Below are 4018 nucleotides of genomic sequence, written 5' to 3' on the forward strand. Positions count from 1 at the left end.
AAATAATCATAATTTTTCAAACTTTTTTTCGCTAAAAGCATTCCTGATTATCTCCTTCGTAACCCCGAAAAACCTTGTGACCATTGGTCCAGCCGTTTGATCGCGAATAGTGAACAGACAAATTGACATAACGCCCATTATAATAAGATTATTATTATTATTTTACGTTTGACTTTTGTTTTGCATTTGTACAAGTTGGATCCAAGTCTCACCCAGAGACCTCAAGAGACAACAAGTTAGGAGTTCTATTATTATTATTATTATTATTATTATTATTATTATTATTATTATTGGAAATGCAACTCCTTGTTCAAATTGAACAAGGTAGCATAAATGCCACACCCGACGCAATAAACCTGCCGGATGGCAGCAGGATACACGTTGCTGTAGAGGGGCGCATACCAAAGTGCTACCTCTGCAGCAGCGAAAAACACCTAAAGAAAGACTGCCCCATCTACAAGCAAAGAGTGGAGGCAGACGAAAAAAGAAAATTCCTGCAGCAATAACAACAACAACAACAACCAAAAGCCTCCACACCACCAACACCATCACCACCAACACCATCACCACCAACACCATCACCACCAACACCATCACCACCAACACCATCACCACCAACACCATCACCACCAACACCATCACCACCAACACCATCAGCACCAACACCATCACCACCAACACCACGAAAAGCGACACCACCATCTCCAGCCATCACCAAACCAACACCAACACCAACACCAAGAAACTCCACACCAAAGAAGAAAACAACAGAACCAACAACAACAGAACCAGCAACAACAACAATAGAAATTGCAAAAGAATTTTCGCCAGACCCTAAGGACATTCCCTTTCCAGATCAGATCAGCTCGGATTGTGCGAGCACTGATAGTGAGAAAGGGAAGTGGCACACTGTACCACCAACAAAAAAACTAAGAAGAAAGACAAAAGAAACAATTGACAAAGAGGGGAGGCGCGAAAAAGGTGAGCTTCCCAACCTCATCAGCAACAACAACACACACTCACAACAAATAGCAACACTTTCTCCACCGCAAACACCAACACTCCCACACACCACAAACGTAACAGCTATGAACACCAAAAATGAACATCTATTAAACTTTTTTAAAAACAGTACAAATGCAAATATCTCAAACTTCAGTATACCCTTATACAACGCACCACCAGCACACATATTCACACTAAAGATAAGCGAAGAAAACTACAATAAAATAAAATAAAAGTTTCCGAATAATGTTGGGTCGCTAGGGAGAAGTTTCTCCCAAAAACTTTATCGAAATTTAGTGGAAACACCCACACGGAAACATAGGGGAGCCACCCCACCAGAAAACAGTAAGTAGAGCTTTTTCTCCTCTAATACTTTCCTTTTTAAAAAAAAAAAAACATGGTAATTCTCAGAATTGGAAGTATAAATGTGAGAGGCCTCGGGTTGCCTTGGAAACAAGGTCGCCTGTTGAACGACCTGAAGTCTTACAGTGTAGATGTAGCAGTCATTAGCGCAACCAGGCTCTCCGACCCGCAGGAACTCGCAGCCCTTTTTGGCGGATACGAGATTTTTCTACCACACCCACGCTCACACCCACTCCGAACCAAATCAATCAAGGAGTCTACTCCCCCAGTTGACACGGAAAAGCAGGTTTCTCCTGAATGCTCTTCCTCCCAAACCAACATCAACTGCAATGACCTGGAAAAAGAAGAGCTGAACAATCAATGGATCACAGTGATAATAAGAGGTAGGCGAAAGAGGAGGAAAGTACACATCCCTACTCCAATCAATCAACAACTTATTCTGAAATCACAACTGCAACACAATTCACAACCACTTCAACAAAAACAACTAGAACAAGATCAGTTATTTAAAAACACAGCAACATCATCAACAACAGCTTGAAATCAGAGAAACACAGAAACAACCAATTATAGAACTTCAAAATTATTCATCAGACTGTAGACAAAATGTGTCCATCAATTTCATTGTTGTGAACAAGTGTAACAGTGAATAGAAGGATTTTGTAAGTTAAAATAAAGACAAAATAGAGACAGCAGGAAAGGAATTTGAGGATTTCATCCTCAAAACCCCCAGGGACAGAACTTTCATTAAAACGTCGTCAGACGTTTATAAAACTTTAATAGAAAAATTTCCAGGTAGTGTGGGGATTCTAAAAAAATCTGTTTATAAAACACTGTTGGAAGGGCCTTTAAAAGAATTTTACCAGTGAAACCCGGAACTTCCGGGCTTCTCGAAAATCAAGTTGACTAACCTCCTCATTTTCTTTCTCCGATTAGTATGGCTGTGTTGAGAATGTGGTGTGTGAATGTATGTGGTCTGGGATCAGCTTGGAAGCAATGTCACTTGCTGAATGATCTCAGGTCAATTGATTTGGATGTGGCTGCCATCAGTGAAACAAGGATCTCCGGAAAACACGCTCTAGCATCCATTTTCGAGGACTACGAGATATTCTCGTCTTGTGGTCTATCGGCAGCGGGTAATGGTATAGTAATGCTACTCCGGAGATCCTTAGATCTTCAAGTACGAGCTTTCTTCCTGGAGCCGGATGGTAGGGTGGTGGTCCTGGACGTGAATGGCAGCGAAGGTGGCGCCTTTAGACTGGTGGAGGTTTATGCCCCAACAGGGGCTGCAAGGCCAGAATTCTTCAGGCGTCTAGAAACATTCTTGGGAACGTCTCGCACATTAGTATTAGTGGTAGACTGAAATAATATTTTCGACGCACGAAAGGACTGTGTCGGTTTAGTACATAGTAGAAGGGGGTGTAAAAACCTCGAAAACCTACTCAGGACTTGCGAGCTTTCTGACAGGTACCGACTGCATTTCCCTGATGTGTCAATGATGGACATGGAGCAATCACAGCGGGTCATCCACATCGTAATTAGATAGAGTATCTGTTAGGTTAGAGGATAGAGATAGCATAGATTGTCCACGATTTAAATTGTTCGGCAACACAGATTACAAATTTGTGATATGTTCAGTCGATTTAGATAGGAGTCGTAGACAAGTACCCGGTTACTGGAAGTTGAATGTGTACTTACCGACTCGCAAAGATTACAGGGACCGGATTAGAGAATTAGTTAAGCGCAGGTGTGCAGGGGTGGCTATCGTCAACAATCGGTGGTAGATCACTCTGAAGAGAGTGATTAGAGTAGAATCGATAGTGTCTAGCAAAGGACAAAATTTTGTATTTTAGAAGTTATTTCGTGTTAAAGTTGTCGTATTTGGGTAATTTTAACCAATCAATGATGTTTATTCAGCTGAAGAAAGTTACTGCTGTTTGCGAAAGTAATGGAAGAGCAGCAAGTTCCGGGTCATCTGTTTTGGACGCTGCGTACATATATGTACGTAAATACACAGACACATGTATACGTATATACACACACACACACACCAATACATACACACACGTCCATCACACACACGCACACACACACACATTCATGCTAAAGCTAAAACCCCGAATGGAAGCAAGGAAAAGGAGAGGATTTAATGAATTCATATGCAGTGGTAGGGGGCTGGTAGGTTTAAATAATCTGTCGTTCAGAACACACCACCACTCTTTCCGTTCTCCCTCTCTCTCTCTCTCTCTCTCTCTCTCTCTCTCTCTCTCTCTCTCACTCTACGATTTGTTACGTTAAAAAATTAGGCGCAATCACTGAACGAGTTAACTGAAAACGATTAAAACGTATATTTGTGTGTTTGCATGCGTGTATGTATGTATATGTGTGTGCATGTATGTGTGCATGTATACATGTATGTATGTGTGTGTGTGAGAAAACGTGAGAATCTGTATAGTTGCTTGACCTGCTGGAAATAACAGCCAAATTTCTCTCAATGTCACAGGCTAACATTATATAAACGAGAGGACACAGGATAAGATGGGAAAATATCCACGCGCGCGCGCGCGCATGTATTCCCTATCAAAGAACTTTCTGTTTTCCTCACCCACCTTTCTTATCTTTTATACTTTTCTCCCACCTCTCTCTCTCT

Source organism: Octopus bimaculoides, chromosome 2, assembly GCF_001194135.2.
Source record: "Octopus bimaculoides isolate UCB-OBI-ISO-001 chromosome 2, ASM119413v2, whole genome shotgun sequence".
Classification (NCBI taxonomy): Eukaryota; Metazoa; Mollusca; class Cephalopoda; order Octopoda; family Octopodidae; genus Octopus; species Octopus bimaculoides.